Genomic DNA, 22,724 nt, shown 5'->3' on the forward strand with positions numbered 1-22,724 from the left:
AGTATGATCTTTAATGCAGGCCAATCAGCCTTGTAGACTATTTGAAAAATCAGTAAGCAATAAAATATTTACCAGTAAAAATAGTTACCCACCTGCTACTGTTAGAAAATAAATGCAGAGAGAGCTCATGCCATGTGCAGTCGGGCGCACCTTCTGCTGGCTCTGCCCGGTGACGGCAATGGCAGTGACAGTCATGTTCTTTCTCCTACTTATGTAAAAAATGAAAAGGTCCTATTTCTTCATGCTGATAAGTAGAAATTAAAACCACACGTTAAACTGCTTACTTGGGTGCCCATTATAATGTGCTGTGCTTTAGAATTAGTGGATCTAAGACAACAAGCCATATTTTGTGAATTCTGAGATACGCCTCTTTCTGTTTCTGTAATTGGAATCTACATTATAATCAATATGAACTTGTAGTAATCTTGTCCCCCTATCCCTTCTTCCTTATAGTATATGGCTAAATATACACTGGGAATTACAGTGAAAGTTAAAATTGAGGACACAAACATGTCATTTGTATCTGTGAAGTCTCTGCCCAAAGAAGACAGTTTTGAACAGAAAGTCTGATAGACAATATTTCAAGAGCCCCCCAGATCTTCCAGGTGCAATGATACAGCTATACCAAACAGAGTCATTGAGGTCACATTCCATTTTTATATACTCCAAAGTAGCATAAAATGATTAATGCATATGGTTGATCAATTTCCTTTATTTTCAGTAATTCTGGCAAGCATTACTTTAAATATGTGTTTTTATAGTGGTAATATTAGATATTTTGCTTCCTAACAAACAGTACCTTTTTATGAACATAATTTCATTTATTCTTAGATTATACAAAATTCTATAAATAACTAGGGAGCTATATAATATTGAGGGAACACTTAAAACTTGCTTGAAAATTAAGATGATAAAACATAACAGTAGAAATTTGATGAGCTTTAAAGATACTGTTAAAATAGAAATCATCAATATCTCAGTAAGATATTCTTAAAATTATGAAGACTCCAGAAAGACATTCCTGTAAAATATGTACTGGGTTCAGCCAAGGACCCAAGGCAATGTTGAAACACGAGAATATGCATGTTAATTAAACAATTTATTGATGTAAAACTGACACAATATACTAGTTTCAGGTGTAGATCATGATGACTCAATATTTGTATATATTATGAAACAGTCACCCAATAAACTTTATCTATGGTTTTGCTTGGGGTGGTCTTTTTGCTTTAGTTTTAGTTTTAGATTTTAGATTTCACCTGTGAGATCACACAGTATTTGTCTTTCTAGTTTGACCTTTGTCAGTTAACAAGTGTTCTCAAGGTCCATTCATGTTGTTGCAAATGGAAAGATTTTATTGTTGTTTTTTTAAAGCTGAATAATATCCCATTTTGTGTGTGTGATATGTGATATTTTCTTTATCCATTTATCCATCAAAGGATTCTTAGGCTGTTTTCATATCTTGTCTATTGTAAATAACCTCAGTCTATTCAATTTTACACTTGTACATTTCTTCATCATTGAGTCTTAGGATATTGCAACATTCTAGGAATTTACCTATTTTTCTCTGTAGTCCAGTGTTGGTGTATAATTGTTCATAGTATCTGTTATTTATGATCCTTTGATTCCAGTGATACCAGTTATCATGTCTGCACTTGCATTTCTATATTTTTTATTGGAGTTCTTTTTTTTATTGATGAGTCTGGCTAAAGGTTTGTCAATTTTATCTTTTCAAAAAACAAGCTCTTAATTTTATTGACTGTATTTTTTTAAGATTTTTATTTCTTTATCTTTAGAGCAGAGAGGAAGGAGAGAGGGAGAGAAATATCAATGTGTGGTTGCCTCTCATGTGTCCCCTCCTGGGAACTGGCCTGCAACCCAGTCATGTGCCCTGACTGGGAATTGAACCACGATCCTCTGGTCCCCAGGCCCATGCTCAATCCACTGAGCTACACCGGCCAGGGCTTGTATTTTTCTTTTTAGTCTATTTCATTTATTTATATTCCTTCTTTTTATTTCCTTCCTCTAACTTCAGCCTTTTCATTCTTTTTATACTTAATTCAAGTATAAATTAGGTTGTTTATATTAGTTAAATCTTATTTCTTATTATAAATATTTATCACTATGAACTTCCTTCTTAGAACTACTTTTGCTGTGTTGCATTAATTTTGGGAGGTTATAATTTTTATTTATCTCAAGGTATTTTTTAAATCCTTTTATTTCTTCTTTGACCCATTGGTTGTTTAGCAGCATGTTATTTAATCTCCAAATGTTCATGCATTTTCCAGTTTTCTTGTAATTGTTTTCCGTTTCATTCCACTGTGGTCATAAAGATGCTTCATATGATTTTAGTCTCAGTAAAGGTATTAAGACTTGATTAATGGACTAACATCTAATCTCTCCAGGAAAATCCTCTATGTGAACTTGAAAAGAATGTGCATTCTGTTGCTTTTGCATGGAATAGTACACACACACACACACACACACACACACACACACATATAAATCCATCTGGTATAACCTGTTGTTTAAGGCCAAAATTTTACTGATTATCTACCTGCATGATCTATTCATTGATAAAAGGTGGGATATTAAAGTCCCTAGTATGATTGTATTTCTGTCTATTTCTTCCTTTAGGTCTGTTATCATTTGCTTTGCACATTTGGATGTTCCTAGGTTGGGTTCCTAAATATTTAAAATGTTATATCCTCTTGTTGGGTTGACTCCTGCATGGTTATATAATGTCCTTCTTTATATCTGATCGCAGTTTCATTTAAAAGTCCATTTTGTCTGATTGAAATACAGCTACCCCTACTTTCTCTTGGCTTTCATTCTCATGGAATATGTATGTGCTCCCCTTCACTTGCAGTCTGTGTGTGTCCTTGCGTGAGTCTCTTGTAGGCAGCACGTACATGGGTGTAGTTGTTTTTTTATGTTTTAGTTTTTAACCCCATTGGGCCTTTAATTGGATAGCTAAACAATTTATACTTAAAATAAGTATGATAGGTGTGTGCTTATTATCAGTTTGTTTTCTGGCTGTTTTAGAGTTCCTCTGTTCTCTTCTTTCTTGCTCTTCTCTTCCTTTGTTGTTGGATGATTTTAAGTGGTATATTTATATTTCTTTAATATTTTTGTGTATGTATACTCTAGATTTCTGCTTTGTGATTATCATGACATGTAATAACTTACATTTATAACAGTCAATTTTATAGTGTTTTCCTATTACATTTATATCTTTAGTCCGTCTGGGGTTGATCTTTTTTAAAATAAATCTATTTTAAGTTGATAACTTAAGTTTGATCCCAACATTAAGTAAATCTCAACACTACTCCCCCCCATGTTTTATGCTTCTGATGTCAGACTTTACATATTTTACGTATTCCTTAAAATATTATTGTAATTATAATTTTTTACTAGTTTTGACTTTTAACCTTCATGCTAGCTTTATAAGTGACTAATCTACTACACTCCCTATATATTTTCCTTCCTTGTGAGATTTATACTTTCATATGTTTAACTTCCTAATTAGTGCCCTTGCATTTGAGCATAAAGAAGTCCTCTAACATTTCTCGGAAGTCTCGTCAAATGGTAATGGAATCCTTTAGCTTTTGCTAGTCTGGAAAACTCTCTCTTTCAATTCTGAATGACAGTGTTGCCAGGTAGAAGTACTTGGCATGACGTTTTTTTGTTTTGTTTCGTTTTTCTTTCAGCACTCTGAAAATATCATGCAACTCTTCTGCCATGCAAACTTTCTGGTGATAAATATGCTGATAATCTTATGGGGGATATTTTTTTATGTATCAAGTTTTTCCTTGCTCTTCTAAGATTCTCTGCCTCTCTTTAACTTTTGACATTTTAATCATAATGTGACTAGGTGTGGGTTTCTTTAGGTTTATGTAACTTGGAACATTCTGGGCTCCTGGATCTGGATGTGAGTTGCTTTCCCTGAAAGTTAGGGAAGTTTTCATCCATTATTTTCTAGGATGAGTTTTCTGCCTCTCTCTTTCTCTGTCTCCCACCCATCTTGGACCCCTACAAGGCAAATGTTGTTTTGCTTGATGTTGTCCTACATGTTCCCTAATCTGTCTTCACTTTTTTCAGTCCTTTTTTTTTTTTTGCCACTTTGACTGCATGAGTTCCACTTTCTTTTCGAGTTCACTGATCCTTTCTTCATCATCACGTGGCTGGTGGTTGAACCCCTCTAGTGTATTTATTTTTTCAGTTCAGTTATTGTATTCTTTAGCTCAGTGATTTCTATTTGGTACTTTCTTATGTTTTTTTTTCTTCATTGAAGTTCTCCCTGTGTTGATTCATTCTTCTCTGAGTTTGGTGAACATTTCTATGACCATTATTTTGAACTCATAATCTGGTAAATCACTTATCTTTATTTCACTAACAATTTTTTTGAGATTTTTCTTTTGTTTGTTCATTTGGAACAAACTTCTTTGTTTCATCATTTTTCTTGATTCTCTCTGTTAGTGTCAATGCATTAGATAAAATAGCCACCCCTACCAGTTTCGAAAAAGGGGCCTCATGTAGGAGATGAAGTTACTGTTCAAATTTCACTCAGCTCTTAGTAGTGACTCAGACTCTGTAATTGCCCAAGCAGCCTATTTTACATTTAGTGGCTCTGAGTAAATGAGGATATACCAAAATATGTCAGTGTTTCTAAGGAGAAGACATCAGTCTGCACCTATATGAGGCTGATTTGAAGCCAGACCCTCAGGTACAGCTTCTGAAGTATGCTAAGCATACAGTCCTGTGTGACCACAAGCATAAGCCACACTGGCCACCAGAGCCAGGTAATCAAGTGATGTACCTTGGAAACAGCCACAAAAATTGGGCTCCAGATAAGGCATAAGCTCCTTCCAGGGAAACATCAGTAGCTGGAGCATGGCAAATGAAGAGTGCAAAGATTGTGCCTACTGGCCTCTGCTCCCCAGGAGATATTTGTAGCCCTCTAGAAGCCTGGCCCTCAGGCCAAAGATCCTGGACAGGGAAATAGGCCTCTCTCAACGAAAGACTAGGCTGTCCATGCAATGCTCTAAACAGGCAGTCATCCAAAACTGTGTCTGTAATTGTTATTTTGCCTTGGGACCCAGGAACACAAGCTGCTCTGGCCACAAGAGCTACATGATCAATGGATACCCCCTGGGCAGCAAAATCCTAATATAAAAACAGGGCACCAGACTTGCAAAAGTCTTTTTTCTGGGAAAAATTGACTCTCTTGAGTGAGGCAGAGGAGTTTGCTGTGATCATGCCTACTAACCCCTGTTCCCTGAAAGTACCCCAGTATGCCCCTAGATGTCTTCCCCTCCAACTGATCCTTTAATGTCAGCAAATACACTTCTTTCACATGAAGTGTGGGTACCTCTCAATCAGCTGCTTTTTCACTGGGCCCTGGGGTGGGTGAATTCGAACATGTGAGCCATTTAAGACATTTCTCAGTTTGTTATAACTTTGTCTCCTTGATGAGAGCAACTTTCTTTTCAAAGGTAGGTGTTTGGGGATTCATCTCTCAGGTGAAGTTGGGAGCTGGACATAAAATGAAAACCCTTCACTCTCCATGGGAGTCCTGGTTTGAGTTCAACTTCATTTTGGTGCCTCCATGCTGGAAGTGGGGTTTATGCCAAGATTGAGTCTGAGCCTCTCCTACACACTTAAATGTGTTTTTTTCCCCCTAATTTGCCTGATGTGTAGGAGTCATTTGGCCAGTTTTTAGAGGGTTTTTTAGAGAAAACTGTTCCATATGTCACTGTAGATTTGGTGTGTCCATGGAAGGAGGGTATGTTGCCATCTTTAACCAGAGCCTTAAATGTTAATTAAATTGTGACTTCTTCATAAATTTTAATAATCTTGAATTAACTTTTCAATAACAGTAATATCAAAGTTTCTTAATCTATAGGGTTTTTTTGTTTTGATATATTCTGCTTGGCAGTGCTTATAGCGAAGTCGCTGAAAGTGCTTGCTATTTTAAAAACTCTTGGGCCATGTTTTTAGATAATTAAAAATAGATGGGATGAGAAATATTGATAGGATGTTTTGATTCACAAATAGAACTATTTCTCCAATGTAAACTATTCCACCTACTTATGGAAAGTTTTCCATTATTTTCAGTATTTCTCAGAAGGAATAATTATGAAAAAGAATACTATGCATTTAGAAAATGCTTTTAACCCACACCTATTTTTCAGTATTCAAATTGATCATCAATCTATTTCTTTCATCAAGGTAGTTCTACAGTTAAATGAATTACAAATATCCCTTCTCTATTGTCTTCTTTTAAAAAAAACAGCCTTATCTCAACGTAAAATTAATAAAATGGAAAACTTAACACCATCTTTTTTTCTCTAGCCTTTTCCATTTGGATTGCAAAACATTCCACTTTTAAATATTCACCTGGTTATACTTGACCATCTTTAAATCTATAATGCAAAAAGACAAAAGTAATTTCCAAAATAAGAGTATGACATCAGGGAAGGAATCCCAAAAATGCTTCACACTAATTTGGAGTTATTCCTTACGAGAATAACTGTGCTAACAGTTCCATCTGGCCATTTTCTGTAGCTACGTGTTGAATTCTCTTTTGAGAATTATGAAAGAGCTTATATAGAACAATGAGTGTCAAATTTGGATCCGAACTTCCTTTTCCTAACTGAGGTTTTGGTTTTGCAAATCACTTTAACTTTGGCTGCTCAACTTTTAGCTGTTTTATATAGTAGTCTTCCAAATAATATTTTATACCAAAATGTTTGAAAACTGTCGTAAAGGAGGGATATCGTTATTTGAATCACCTGCCTCTTAGGCACAGGTAGCAGGAACTGTAATTGTTATTCTTACACAATGAAAATTGATTATCAAAATATCGTATTAGTACTTAGAGTACATTTTTTAAAATAAATTAGTTTTAATGCAGTAAATACCACTGTATACTTAATTCTAGAAGTTTTTTATTTACTCCTTTCTCTTCAATATTCCCATACATACATTTTGTTATTGTTTTTTTAATTTTTATTTTATTTTCGTTATTCTATTACAATTGGCCCAATTTTCCCCCTGCGCCCAGGCCACCCTCTGCTCCCACGGTCAGTCCCCACACCATTCTCCATGTCCGTGCGTCACTCAGACATGTGCTTTATGAGTCCCTTCCCTTCTTCCCACCATTATACCCTCGGCCTGCTTCCCTCTGGCCCCCGTCAGTCTGTTCCACATTTCCATGTCTCTGGTTCTGTTTTGCTCATGAATTTACTTTGTCCATTGGATTCCTCTTATAAGTGATATCATATGGTAGTTTTCTTTCACCAACTGGCTTATTTCACATGGTGTGATAGTCTCCAGTTGCAACCATGCTGTAACAAAAGGTAGGAATTTCTTCTTTGTTTTGCTGTGTAATATTCCAGTGTGTAAATGTACCACAACTTTTTAATAATTCACTCATCTACTGATGGGCACTTAGGCTGTTTCCAGCACTTGGCTACTGTAAATAGTGCTGCTGTGATTGTAGGGTACATAAGTTCTTTTGAATTAGTGTTTCAGGATTCTTAGAATATATTCCCAGCAAGGCAATCACTGGGCCATAAAGCTGTTCCATTTTGAATTTTTTGAAGAAATTCCACTTTTTTCCACAGTGGCTGCACAAGTTTTCATTCCCAGCAACAGTGTGCTAGGGTTCCCTTTACTCTACATCCTTACTAGTGCTTGTTTGTTAATTTATTAAGATGGCCATTCTGGCAGGTGTGAAGTGATACCTCATTGTGGTTTTAATCTGCATCTCTCTGATGGTGAGTGATATTGAGCATTTTTCATAAGTCTATAGGCCATCTGTATGTCCTCCTTGCAGAAGTGTCTATTTAGGTCCTTTGCCCAGTTTTTAATTGGGTTGTTTGCCTTCCTGGTGTTGAGTCATATGAGCTCTTTATATATTTTGGAGGTTAAACCCTTGTCTGATGTATTATTGGCAAATATGTTCTCCCATATTTCAGTTCTCTTTTCATTTTGATAATGGTTTCTTTAGCCATGCAGAAGCTTTCTAATTTTATGTAGTACCATTTGTTTATTTTTTCCTTTATTTCCCAGGCCCTAGGAGATATATCAGCAAAGATATTGCTACATGGCATATCTGAAATTTTACTGCCTATGGACTTTTCTGCTAGGACTTTTATGGTATCACAACTTGTACGGAGGTTTTTTATCCATTTTGAGTTTATTCTGGTGTGTGGTATAAGTTGGTGGTCTAGTTTCATTTTTTGCATGATCCAGTCCTGTTCTCTCAACATATTTGTTGAAGAGACTATTTTTCCTCCATTGTAAGCTCGTGTCCCCTTTATCAAATGTTAATTGAGCATAGACACGTGGGTTTATTTCTGAGTTCTCTATCCTGTTCCATTGACATATGTGTCTGTTCCATCGACCCATGGCAGCCCTGAAGTATTGTTTTATATCAGGTATTGTGATCCCTCCAACTTTGTTTTTCTTTACTTTTAGAAAATAGTTCTTGAAGTGAGAGTTGTTCATCATTTCTCAATTTGTGATGCTGGTTAACCCTGGACCACAGTGAGTGCTGAGCTGGCACCTTGTGTTATACCCAGCTAGGAAAATTACAACTAGGGCATTACCCAACCCAAATCTGCAGTTCCTGGAACAGGGTAATGAACAAACATCAGGGAACAATTGGGTTTAAAATTCTAGCCAAATAAGGTAACTAACCCGGCCCGCCAGAAAGTGCCCGCCTGCAGCAGCAGCACCCACCAATCAGGGACCCTCGCCGTTTTTAAATAAGCCAATAGCTAACCGCCACCTCTGCTTCTGTATGCCTTTGCTTGCTTGCTAGAAAATATAAATACCCAGTAGTCTGTAAGCCAGGCGCGATTTCCATTTTGTAGCTCTGAGTAGCTACATGACTCCGGTCACAGTTGGGGAAGTTCGCCCCTGCGCAGGAAAAATCTTTGGCCATTAAAATTTTTATCAATTCAGTTCCGGACTCCGAGAGTGTGTATTTACCTGCCGATCGTCTACAACACCTTGGAATCTTGAGGAGTAATTCCGATTTATTTCTCTGTACTCAGTGTTAAATGAACTACATTCTTTATGCATCTCTGAGATAGTCATAGTCAGTGCATTTTATTCTTCAATCCTAAAATGTAGTGTCTATTCTAACTGTTTTTAAAGGAAGATTTACTTATTCTGTTTCTCTATAATTAGCCTAAACTTTTTATTGCATAGCAAGCACACATGTATGAGGAAGTGATGTTCCATTTTAGTCTAGTCTGGAAATGAAGTCTGCTTCTTTAGGTAACTTAGGTCCTACTTGCATGACCCACATGAATTCTTTCACAGTTTCCTGATCTCCCCATCTTCATTTCTCTTCTGGGTATAAATGTGTGAGATGTCTAGTGTGCTCTCAACAGTGGAGAGGAGATAGATGGCTCTCACATTCAACAGGACAGGTCAGTTCTGGAGGAGAGAGGGACAAAACTGACCCGCTGATGAAATTAGAACCAGGGGGCTGTGACTGGAGCCGCCCCTGGGCAAAGCCTGCAAATCCTGAGACGGAAAGAAACACTCTTTTTCTCCTCTCAGTGAAGGCCCTATCCTCTCCCCTGTTGATTTGGCCCCATCTCAGCCACTTTGTCTTCACAGTAGGAATGTCGCCAGGCAAGCAGGACAGCCTGACCTCTGCTCACAGGCAGGTCAGACCTGGCAGGGCAGCTGGGAGCAGGGAGCACTAGGAATGCTGGGAGCTGGGAGCTGGGGGCTAATTGTTTCCCAGAAGCAAAATGTGAGGCAGGGCAGTACTTAACCTTAATAATGCTTTTCAAATGTATGTGCAGTGTAAAAAATCAATACATTTTTAATGAAAAAAACTATATTCCAGTGACCTTAAAATGTCTAAATATTTCTGAAAAACCACTATTTAGGATAACTAAAGGTTTTAAGTTTTATAATTAGATGTAGCTACAAAGGTCAAGTGAATGGTTGTGTAATACAATTACATAGTTTAGACAATGAAGGTTAAAGACTCATTGAGAAAATTTAGGCTTTTAATGGCTGGGGTGTGAGCAAGTGGTGGGAAGAAAATGGAGACAATTGTACTTCAACAATAATAAAAAATAATTAGAAAATTAAGATTACCTATTTTTTTCCTGCATTGGAAAGCACGGGAATGCAATGGTTGAGAGCACTCTCTCTCCTGAATTCAAACCCTGCCTCTTTTATTTAGTAGCTGTGTGATCTTGAGAATGTTGCTTAATCTCTCTAATCTCCGTTTCTTTGTCAAAAAGAGCAGGATAACAATGCCTGCTTCCTGGACTAATTTAGAATAAAGGTGAAGAGATCATTTCTTAGTGTATAGTATTTGGTACTTAACAATACTCCAAAATAATGAACGTGGTTACAGGTACTGAAAATTGCTATGCACTCCCATGTTCCTGCCACATAGTATCGAATCCTTGGTTTCTAATTTCCAAACCACAACACCAACCCAGCCCAGCCTGCCTCTGTCTACACTACATACCATTCTCTAAGCTGCATACCTTTGTCCATCTCGCCCCTCTTCCAAGTTGCCCTACACATTTTATAGACCAGCAACTTATTTACAACAGCAAACTTAGTCTTGTTTACTCTCTGCTTTGTAAACCCTCATGGCATTTCCTATTACCCTGAATGAAAACAAAGCCTCTGAACGTGACCGAATGTTTCCTCTGTGGTTTGCACACACTCTCTCTAGCCCTTTAGCTTCACATTGTTACCGTGGAATGAACAGCCAGAGGGGAAATAAAAGCAGGACCCTCATCATTACAATCTAACAAAAAACCAATTTTGCTTCATCATACTGAATTGTTTGCTAATCTCGGGATAGAGCACCAGTCTTTTAGTTTATTGCAATTTCTCTGCTCTATATTTAATATTAGCTTCCTCACTTCATTCACGCTGCTCCTATCTCCTAACCATCTAAAAGTGCACTTATAACTCTCTATTTTCTTATCCTTCTTTAGTTCTTATTATAGAATATTTACCTGCCTGTACCAAATAATACTGTATGTCTGTATATTTAGGGGTTTTTGGTCCATGCTTCTATATACATAATATACACATATATAATAGAGGCATCCTCTATTTCATTACGGCATACCTATGAAAAGTAATAGGCATTTAGTAGATGCTCAATAAATTTATACTGAATAGATAAGTAGTAAGAGTTGAAAACATATTTGGTGAATACATGTAAATATATTAAAAAAGGAATGAATTCTACATCCAACCATTTAGGAAAGGTTGGTATCAGATAAAGCCTCATATAATGCATAACTACAAAATCTGTGTAATACTTAATAACTATGACCTGAGATGGGAGAAGTGCTGTAGCATTGAAAACATGAGGGAGCCGTGATCAAAGAGAGACTCAAAGTACAGAAGCGCATACAATATTCTGGGTAGATTTTTACCTTGAGGTGAAATGACTTCTAACTGAAACATCCAGGTAAAATTCTCTGTCACTGACATTCTCTGAGACACAAAAGCAAGTGATGGAGCCCAGAGGAAAATACTAGGGAGGCAGAGAACCAAGAGAAAACTGGTGACTAAAACATTGGCAAACTGAGAAGAGTTGTAGACAGTTTTATAAATTAGGACTGAAGAGCGTCCAAAGAAGGGTAGCCCAGGAAAACATGGATATAGCTTATGGATACAAATGTAATCTTTAGGATAGACACTAAATGAATTAGCTAAGAAATGTACATCAAAAGCAGTCAACCAGGGCAACATGTGTAAGTGAAAAACATTTAACTTGAAAGAAGGTTAAAAATGAGAGAAAAGTAATACAGAGAAGGTGGATAAGTGAAATAATTAATTAATGAGAAGCACTCTTAAATAAATAATATGTGTTAAGCGAATATTGTCCTAACACTTCAATCCACTCTAGTCACAAAGGACAGACACTACATACTCTCAGTTATATAAGGTATCTATTAGAAAATAATCAGACTCACAGAAGCAGAGAGGGTGATGCTGGTTGCCAGAGGTGAGGAAAGGGGCAAATGAAAGTTGTTTCAGAAGAACGAAGTTTCAGGTGTTAAAGGTGAGGAGAGAGGTCTGCTGTACAACACAGTACCTGTTAGTTAACAATACTGCGTTGTACTGTAAATGTTTGTTAAGAGGGAATATCTTGTGCTAATTATTTCTATCACAATAAAAATCATTTCTCTAAGAAATTGCCTGTATTTTGAGATAAAAATGAATATTGCGATTTTTGAAAAAGAGATTATACATTCTGTACTGTTTCAAATTGTATATATTTTATTTGAGTTCAATATTTTGATGATTTACTTTAATTTTACTAAAATTACTTTTAGTAAAGTGATAAGAGCAGAATTATTTTTCTTCATGTAAAGGCTTGTTCTTGAGGTTGAGAAAAGGAATACATAGTATGTTTTGTAGATATTTGCTTTATCAGAATTTAAGCATTTTAGAGAAAAGTAATCATCTAAACACATTCATTACAGAAGGTAGAGTGTTACTAAACATTTTTTTACTTATAAATATCACTGTCTTCAATGACAATAAGATTGTGTTTATTTACAAAGAAAATCCTATTAAAATACTGTGTTATATATAATATTCTCATTTGGTAAAATATTACTTTATGATAGACCACTGATCCTATAATTTGATTTCATAATAAGCAATATTATATTTAGAGATTTAACAGTGCTATTTCCTGGATTGAAAACACAATACATTTCCTAAGATGAGGCACCAATACCCATTCATACACTAAGTTGCTGAGACAAGAGAAGAAAAAAAGCAAAATGTGGAAATAATCGCTTATACTTTAGCTCCACTTATTCTATGAGAATTAAAATATCAATTGTGCATTTTATTTTGCTTTCATGTTTATTTAGAGGTTCTTGACCTGTCTTTGCTTTTGAAATTATACTAATTTTACATCTCTGTCTAAATCTGGGTGTCTCTTTTATTCAAAGCAAGGACCTGTTATAAATTTTGAAAGTGAATTAAAGTGCTATGACAATGTTCAGTGAACATGTGTCGATGATTGAAGAGCACTTCCCTCATGATGGTACACAAGCAGACAATCTTCCTTTTTAATATTTCTCAAAATCTGTTTTTATCATATTTCAGAAAGTCAGTAGTTTTATTATTTTACCCTTATCTTTTATCTAACTACTGGGAAGTAAACTATAAACTGAATCATAGCTAGAGACTTACTCAAAGTTAGAGGGTATAATATATACTGTATTTATATGACAGCAAAAGGATTTTTATAGAGTGAACCAGTGGAGTTGGGACTTACTCTCATTCTTCAACTAAGTTTCAAAGTCCTTTATCTTTTATGAAACTATTACCTGTAAAAATCATCTGTACCTCCTGCAGTTTTTTGGAAAGTTTATACCTACCAAGTCAAACTGTTTAGTACATATAGGAATATTACATATTCTTATATTATGTAACTATTTCTTCTTGCATGTTTCAAGAAGTTGAAGTATGCATGATTACAAATATGCAATTATAAAGTTTTCTATAGTATTTCTAAATTATCCTATGGCATTTGAAATATCTGCAGTGATGTTGCTTCTCTCATCTCTGTTATTGGTCAGAGGACCCGTTATTGCTGTGTCAATATTTTCCACATATTTTTGTTGTTTATATCATATTGGTTTCGGTCTGATTTTGTTTCCCACTCCCCATATATTCTGCATGATTAGGTTGTATGTGTTCTTCTTCTGATTTCGTAAGGGATAGCCTGCAGTCATTGAGTTGAGACTTCTAAGCAGAGGAACTTAGAGCGGTAAATTTCCTTTCCTAAGCATATTTTCAACTGCATTCCACAAATTTTGATGTGTTAAGTTTTCATTTTTGCTTGTCTAAGTATATTTTCTGCTTTCCCTTGATACCTTTCTTACTATAGTCTTCAGCTAGTTTTATTACAGACTACTTTAAAAGGAGAAAAAGTGAATTTAATTTTATCTACATGTATTCCATTTCCAGTGGGGTTTCCCCCCATCTAAGCTTCTGTCTGTATCATATTCTTTCTAATTAAACAACTTACTTTGATTTTGGAAGTTTAAGTCGGGTTGCAATGAATCCTATCAGTCATGGCTGTGATGATGTCTTCAACAGTCTCTAATTCTCTGTTTGGCATTTTTGGTGTAGAACTCTAAACTGGAAAACGTTTTAGACCTGGGGAGTTATCACTTTATTGTTTTTGTCATTTGTCTGGTATGTTATAAGAAGTCATCTATACAAAAATCAACCCTAAATGGATTAAAGACTTAAATGTAAGGCCTGAAACTATAAAACTAATTTAAATGTAATACTTCATCTTCTCATCTGATATACATCAAAATAATGACTAAAAAAACTGTTAAATGTATAGGTAAATATAAACAAATTTGACCAAAAAATGTCTAATTCAGTTGATTAAAGAAATGACAGTATAATTATCAAAAATATAACAAATAAGAATGGAAGAGATTAGCATAAAGTTTTTATAATTTCTATTGTTGGAAGAGGAAAGAGGTAGTAATTTTAAAATTTATTTTTAAATATTCATTAAAGTTTTAAGAGTATCAATCAAAATAGAGCAACAGGGAGAAAGGTAGGACAAATGTACCTGAACAATAATAAAAAGTTTTAAGATGTCAATTTTATTCACATCCATCTACAGTTTGAATAATGATTCAATCACAGAAAATAGAAAAGCCCCCAAAATATTTTGAAAGACTCAAAAAGCTTGCTTCCATGACTTATGACAGGCTCCTATTAAGATAGTATGGTATTGCCATAACATAAAAAATAGAAAAAAATGGACCCAAACTTAAATGGAAAATTTATTTTCAACAGAGGCACCAAAAAAATTCAATGTGGAAAAAAAGTGTTTTGAACAAAAGGTGCTAAAACAAATGTACATCCATGTGGAAAATTACGAGCCTCAACTCCATTTCCATTCATTCACGTAAGCTAATCTGTGATAGTTCATAGGTGAAAGAAAATGCGGAGGTAGGCAAAGATTCCTTAGACAGGCTGCAGAAAGCACTAATAATTATATAAAAATGAATACACTGTATTGCATTAACCTGAAAAATCTGTAATCATAAGATCCATTTTTTAAAAAAATCAATTAGGAACTGGGAAAAGAAAGGCATGAGAGAACTTTCTGGGGTGAGGAAAATATTTGATAACTTAAGTGTTGTGAGTTACTTGGTTATAAATAATCATTAAAACTCATGCTACTATGAGCATTAGTCCTATGCATGTCATTTTATAGAAATCATATCCCAATGTAAGAAATAATGTATAAAAAGTGCTATGAATTTTGTGATAACTAAAAAATGTTATGTTTATCAGAGAACACAATAAAGACAATGAAAAACAAACACACGAGAAGTAAAAGGTTTGTATTCAGATTAAATACATATCCCAAGAGAAAAATACAGTAATCACATAGTGCCAAAAGAGCATTACCAAATGGTAAAGTAGCACATAAAAGGATATTCAGTTTCACTAGTAACTAGGGAAATGGATGGCAAAATTCAATGAGACTCCTTTGCACGCCCAGCAGATTGGCAATTGTTTTATTTGTGTAAAACCAGCAGAGCCCTGTGTTTGTAAGCACAAGAAAGTGAAGGGGTTTTCAGAGGCTGCTTGAATGAATAGAGCTGTGTTAAACCCCTTTGGAAAACGTTTGCACACGAGTGTACTTTATAAAATATATTCTAATACCCGGGAGTTCTGGTCCTTGGTATACACCCTGCAGAAACTGTTGCTTCTGAGCATCAGACACTTGTACAGGGACATTGACAGCAGCATATTCTCAGCAGTGAGACATTCAACGTAACCAAAAAAACTGTTGACAGTGGACTTGATAAATAATCACTGGTGTTTTCCACCAGTGGAAGACCACCGTCATGGTATTTATTTAGCTTCCAGAAGTCAGTGTTCTCTTTAACTCCAATTTCACAGCCTGAATGCTCCGACACAAACTTCTGGTTTCCTCCTCCTCACCAGCACTGACTCGGTTTCTTTCGTAAGAACTCTTGTCTGTCCTTAAAATGTTGGTGTCCTTCAAATTTCTTTTCTATTTCATCTTCCTTCTGTTGTCCCGATTAGTAATGGTTAGTCTGATCCATGCACGGAGCTCTAGCATCTGTGTAGTTTTAACTGCAAAATCTAAATCTGTATTACAGATAGAATTCTACAGCTTTAGTTTCTTATATCATTTAATTCATCATTTATGTGGAGAGTTTAGACAGGAAAAAGGTTATACTTCCGGGCAGCAAGAATGCACCAGGGCTATTTGGAACAAAGAGAGATGTACATCCTACTCATCTCCGAATACCTTTTTATACTTCTATTTTAATGTATCGCAGCCACCCTATATTCGCATCATTTGCTGGATTTATCCTCTTGACATAAGCCAGATTTTTTCCCCATTCACAGTGATTTGTCCTACAAAGCACTGTCTCCCAAGCCAGAGAGCAGGAATCATTCTCAATTCCTTCTCCTCTTCACATTATCTCAGTTGCTGAGCAATTTGTAGTCTATTTTTAAAATGCCTTCTGAATATTTATATTCCTCTCCAACTCTAAACCTCTAATGTAACCAATTCCAATTTTTTCTCTTACATTATAACACACCCATAAAACTCTTTGCTCCTAATCTTGCACTGTGCCACGCCAGTCTGCATATTGCAGCAAGAGGCAACTACTTAATACAAAAACCTGGTGTCCCCTTCACTCACTGCTCACTGACCTTGTGATGAAGTTTTAGAGGTCTTCATATCTCAGCCAGTCTCCTTAAGGCTCTCTCTGTAACCCCACATTCAGCATTTGAGGCATGCTGAATTCCTTCCCGAGAACTCATCTGTTCTTTCGTTTTCCTCCTGTCCTTAGTGAGTGCTGCTCATTTTCTTGGAACTCTTAAGAGCATTCTTGTTTTCCTAATCTCTAGCCATCAATCATACCCAATATAGATGTCACTTCATCCATAAAACCTTCGTTGATTCCTCAAGCCATTTGGGTGTCCCTCCCCTGTGCTCTGTAGCCTTTCTCTTACACTGTGTCATTAGCTTTCTACACTGTAAGGGTTGCAAGAATGGGACCTCGCTTGTTTTGTTTGTCATAGTACCCGGCATATGATCAGTGCCCTGTAACTATTTGTTTATTCCTTTGATTTCATGTTTTATCTCATATACTTAGGTGCCTTGGTGCTTGCACTGCCATTCCAAGTTTTGATTTTATTTTTTAATGACTCACCTTGTCTTTGTTCGTATATTACTGCAAGGCATATATTTTGGGCTGTAGGCATTTGTGCTCTCTGCTTAATAGTGCTTCCCCAGATATTTTGTGGCATTCTTACCCACATCTCTGTTTTTCCACTCAACTTCTGCTTTTTCAGGAAAGCCATTCCTAATCACTGCCATCATTCTACACTCACATCTATTTTTCTCTTTATACCCGTCATCACATCTGGCATACTATTCAGTTTATGGTTTATTATCCATCAGTCTCATTTGATTGTAAGTCACATAAGGGCAAAGACTTTGTTTCTTTCACCCAGCACATGAATTAGGCTTTGTATGAAATAGGCTTTGCATGAAATAGGCGCTCAGTAAATGACTGCTGAATAAATGAATTTTATTGATAGGTACCCTGATCTTGGCGTTTCTTTTATTCCTAGCTAAATCCCAAATGACTATGGATTTTAATGTGCAGTCATCTTAATGATCTCTAATAAATATTTCTGTAATATTTAACTCTCTGGCACTTTAATTTGCAAGGCACTTTAATTCTCTGGAAAGTGCCTTGGAGTGCTCACATAGTGTTTCTTGGACATGTAGATTAATCTGCTTGCAGGAATATTCCCTTCCCTTTTTGGCTGTCGAGTCATGGCACCTCTCCTGTCTCTAGAACATTTATGTGTCCTTCTGAGTGAGTCTAAATTTTTTATGTACAAATATTTTTACTTTTTAAATTTTTTTTAAACTTTTTAATTTAATTATTTTTCAAGTACAGTTTTCTGTCTTTTGCTCCCATCCCAGCCCACCCCCCCCAGTGCTCCCCACCTCCCTCCCATTTCCACCCCCCTTAGTTGTTGTCCATGTGTCCTTTATACTGGTTCCTATAAATCCTTCCCCCTTTTCCCCTGAAATTCCCTCCCCTCTCCCCTCTGGTCCCTGTCCCCCTGTTCTCTATTTCAGTGTCTTTGGTTTTATTTTGCTTGCTTGCTTGTTTTGTTGTTTAGCTTCCTATTAAAGGTGAGATCATATGGTATTTGTCTTTCAACACCTGGCTTATTTTCACTCAGCATTACAGTTTTCTGCCTTCTGCCCCCACCTTTCCCCAGTACCCCAGCCCTCCCCACCTCCTTCCCCTGTTTCCACCCCCCACCCCTTGTTATTGTCCATGTGTCCTTTATAATTGGTCCTGTAAACCTTCCCTTTTTCCCCCATTATCCCCTCCCCTCTCCCCTCTGGTCACTGTCGGCCTGTTCTCAATTTCAGTGTCTTTGGTTATATTTTGCTTGCTTGTTCATTTTGTTGTTAGGTTCCTGTTAAAGGTGAGATCATATGGTATTTGTCTAAATTTTGACCAAACTTAGGAATAGACATGGATCAAGAAGTTACTACTGTCTGCCACTGAAAAAAAATATTTTTTCATCAAGGAATTATAAGCAGATAGATACAGAGACACAGGATGAAGCAGTGTATATTCTGTTCACAATAAGTTAACCTGCTTCAGTTACCTTGAACATGAAGCCCCACAGCAATGCTCGATTTCTGAGCTTTCTATTACAGGTCCCACCTCAATATTTTGAAGCGTGCCATATTCTTTACTATTACTACAGGGTCATTTCTATCCTTTCACTTCTCTGAAAAGTTATTATTCACCTTTTGACCACCTACTTTCTAAACATTGTACAAAACACAGCATTAAGAGTACCTCCTAACTGAAACCGTTCACTGACAAAACCACTTCCCATTGACCAACCCCTTCCAGGCTTGCTTAGTGCTCCTAATTATAAACTATCACCTTTTTAAAATTTATTGTTTATTTAATTATTTTTCAAGTACAGTTTTGAACTATGTTTTAAACTGTTTAACACTGATGAACTTTATACATATCCTAATTACACATTATGAAGGAATTTGCGCCTCTGTGCTATTTTATTACACTCTCATCTCACGTTCTGGGCACTTTCTCCTGGGGACGTGCTGTCGTTTCATTTCTTGTGCCACTTCCTCTGCCGGGTGATATCTCTGTACTTCGCTGGTAACACCCTTTATATAATTACTTTAAGTGTATGTTGGTTTCGCATTGATTTGCATCTGTTCCATTTTTCTCTGACTAGCAGCTAAGAAACTGTTTACCACCTACTTTCATTTAGATCAGTATGGTTCTTTCTCTGCCTCTTCATAACTTCCTTCTGCATATAGAACGTGCTGCCAAAAGGTTCTGTTGGGCTATGTGCTAGTAGAACCCATTCCCTAAGAACGGGAATTTGGGGTGAGCTGTTCCACACCCTCAGCCCACTCCGTGCCCTGTGCACCCCCTAGTGGTCTGTATCTGTGGTGGCTGTCATCCCTCATTTGGTCCAAGTTTCCTTGCATTCATCAGTTATTCTAAGTTTCTTGTGGTTTGGCATGTATCTGTTTCCAAATTAATTGAAGATAAAATTTACATATTGTGTTTCAGTTTGATTTATTATTGTCTCAGATTTCTTTTATGCCTCGAGTTTGAGCTCTTAACCTCAACTTTCATAACTTATGGATGGAAATATTACTGCCAGATGATTTGAGCTCATTAATCTATGACTATAGCATATTGATTTATGTATTCAGTTTTTCATATGTGACATCTCTATTATGGATCACCCTCATTTAGATGTTTAATCTATTATTATTTTTGTTGAATAATAAATTATGTATAATTATACACATTAATTACCTGCAATTGTTTATTTCTTTTGAGCAAGTGAGAAAATGTATAAAATGGAAACTCATTATTCAGAATACTAGTGCATATCTATGAAACTCATTTTAATTTCCAATCTGTCCATCTTTTTTTTCTTTCTTAATAGATACCATTTTAAGTGAACAGCCTAAAAATCTGTTAGTATCTTGCATCTTTGTATAGATTTCAATTCTTACACACTTTTTCATTACATTCATATGATCTTTTTATAGCCCTCTCGTGAGACAAAACAAGTATATTCTTTGCTTCTACTTATGAACAGAATTTAATATAATCTCTATATTGCCAAACCTTGTACATGTTTTTATTGTTTTCTCTCTGAACCTGAGCATTTTTAATACTACTTCAGCAGAGGACCCCATCACCAGTGAATCCTGGTGAAGTTCAGTTGCAGTAATAGCAATGAGCTTTCTGAAACAATGGCTCTTATACACTCTAATAGCAGTGACTTTTTAAAATTATTTTTCATTCTGGTAAGAATCAATAAAAGATCTCCCTTTCTTTTTGCACATTTTAAAGTCTACAATACAGTATTTTGAACTATAACCATGCTGTTGTACAGAAGAGTACTAAAACTAATTTGTCTTGCATAACTGAAATTTCATACCCATTTACCAGCAACTCCTCATTTCTGTCCCTAAATCCTGGGAAACACCACTTTATTTTCTGCTTCCGTGAGTATTACTATTATAGATACCTCATGTAACTGCCTTATTTCACTTAGCCTAATGTTCTCAGGATTCATTTGCATTGTTGCATATGGCAGGATTTTCTTTTTCTGGTTGAATATTTCATTGTATGCGTATATGGCATATTTCTTATTTTTAGTTTTTTTTCCTTTTTCTTCCTTGTCTTCCCTTTCCTTCCTTCATCCACTCATGTTTTCTTCTTTCTCTCACCCCTCCTTCCCTCCCTCCTCACTTTCCTTTCTCCCTTTTGTCAACACTTGAAAGTTAAGCTCTAAAAAAACTCAAGTGTGCAATACACTGTTGTTAACTATAGTCACATTGCTGTACAGTAAATCTCTTAGTCACACTGTATAAGTGAAATGTTTGAGCCTTCAATCGACATCATTCCATTTCTTTTTCCTCTCAGACTCGGAACTAGCGTTATGCTCTGTGGCTCTGTGAGTTTGACTATCTTAGATTTCATGTGTGAGCGTGTGTGTGTGGTCATATGAGGTCATGCAGTATTTGTTTCTCTGTACCTGGATTTTTAAGTGCATCCATTTTATTGCAAATGGCAGGATTTCCTTTTTAAGACAATAATATCCCTTTTTGTCTGTGTATAATATCACGTTTTCTTTATTCATTCATCCATTGATAGAGACTTAGGTTATTTTCATACTAGGCTATTATAAATGCTTCAGTGAAAATGTAAGGGCAGACCACTCCAAGATACTGATTTCATTTTCTCTAGATTAATATCCAGAAGTGGGACTGCTGGATCACAAGGTTGTTCTATTTTTAATTTTTTGGAAAACCACCACACAGTTTTCTATAATGGGTATACTAATTTACATTCTCTTCAAAAGTATACAAGGGTTCCCTTCACGTCACTTCTTCACCAATCGTCTTTCCGAAAATAGCAATGCATAAAGTTGTGCAGTGGTATCTCATTGTGGTCTTGCATTTCCATGATGATTTGTGATGTTGACCATCTTTTCATACCTGTTGGCCATTTGTGTGTCTTTTTCGGAAAAATGTCTGTGTAAGTCTTTGTCCATCTTTAATAGGGTTATTTGGCTTTTGCTATAAAGTAGTAGGAGTTCCTTCTGTATTTTGGAGATTAATCTCTATCAGAGAATTGGTTTACGAATATTTTCTCACCCTTCAATAGCAGCCTTTTCACTTGGCAAACCATTTCCTTTGCTGTGCAGAAGCTCTTTAGTCTGATGTAGTCCTCTTTGGCTAATTTTATTTCTGCTGCCTGTGCTTTTGGTGTCACATCCGAAAAAAAACTGCTGCCCAGATCAATGTCAAGAAGTTTTTCCCTTGTGTTTTCTAATAGAAGTTTGACAATTTGGGAGTCTTACATTTAATCTTTAATCCATGTTCAGTTGATTTTTGTGTATGGTAGAAAATAAGGTGCAATGTCATTATTTTTGTGTGTGTATATATATATATATATAGTTTCCCAACCTATGAAATAAAATGCTACATCAAGGTGGAAAGAATAATATGAGAAAAGACCCTAGGACTTGTGAGATATTTATTAAATTACATATAACTGACTTGACCTCCCAAATACACATTAAAGTTACTATCTTGGAGTTCTGGTCTTGTAAAACTGACTGTGGTATACTCACTGAAGTTTCAAATCTTCAATATCAGCATTTCTCTTTTAGACTATTTCAAGTCCTTTTTTAAAAACTGTCAGTCATTCCTCTAGTTCTTGTTAAAGTATCTTATTCTTTGTAAATTCCTTCCATGTCTTCTCTTTAAACATTCTGCTCTATATTTATTTATTTTTGCCTCTATTTGATCTCTGCAGCAAGATTGCAAGACCTTGTATTGGCAGGTCCATAAATTATACATCATTATATTTCCTACCAGGTCCTTTATAGACAGGCTAGACTTAATGGAAAATAAAATCCTTCTCTTCCCTAGTCTCCTATTCTGGCTGAGTCAGTTGTCTCATAGCACTCTGCAGCCACTCCATGTCATCTACTCAGAGCTTCTTTCAGGAAAGCTAAACTTTATACGTAACAGATCATCTGTGATCTAATTAAATTCT

The sequence above is a fragment of the Artibeus jamaicensis genome, unplaced genomic scaffold, assembly GCF_021234435.1.
Source record: "Artibeus jamaicensis isolate MK-2021 breed Jamaican fruit bat unplaced genomic scaffold, CSHL_Jam_final contig_402, whole genome shotgun sequence".
Lineage (NCBI taxonomy): Eukaryota > Metazoa > Chordata > Mammalia > Chiroptera > Phyllostomidae > Artibeus > Artibeus jamaicensis.